We start from the raw sequence: 345 nt of genomic DNA, 5'->3' as shown, positions 1-345 counted from the left end.
GGGGGCAAACTCCTCCGTTTTGGAGCAATGGAGGTGAGAGTGCCGTTACAAAGGGAGCGGCTGTTTCCTCCCTCCGAGTAGCGTTTCGGAGGGCTGTGTTGGCGCTGTGGAAGCTGGAGCTTCAGCGTTGGCTTCGAGCTTGATGCCTTCCCTGTGCTGGGCTGTTTCTGTTGGGGGGCGGCAGGAGAGCCCCGGGTGCCCGTTCAAGATGCTGATGGAGTTGGTGGAGGGAAAGTGAGTTCTCTTTTTTTCTTGTGGTTTTCTCACTGGGTGTGGTAACGGCTTCTGGGGCTGCTGATTGCTGGTGGCCCTGCTCAGCTGCCAAGACCAGAGCAGGCAAATGCT

This window comes from Apaloderma vittatum, unplaced genomic scaffold, assembly GCF_000703405.1.
Source record: "Apaloderma vittatum isolate BGI_N311 unplaced genomic scaffold, ASM70340v1 scaffold23592, whole genome shotgun sequence".
Taxonomy (NCBI): Eukaryota; Metazoa; Chordata; class Aves; order Trogoniformes; family Trogonidae; genus Apaloderma; species Apaloderma vittatum.
The sequence above is the reverse complement of the archived record's forward strand: the minus strand, read 5'-3'. Positions refer to the sequence as shown.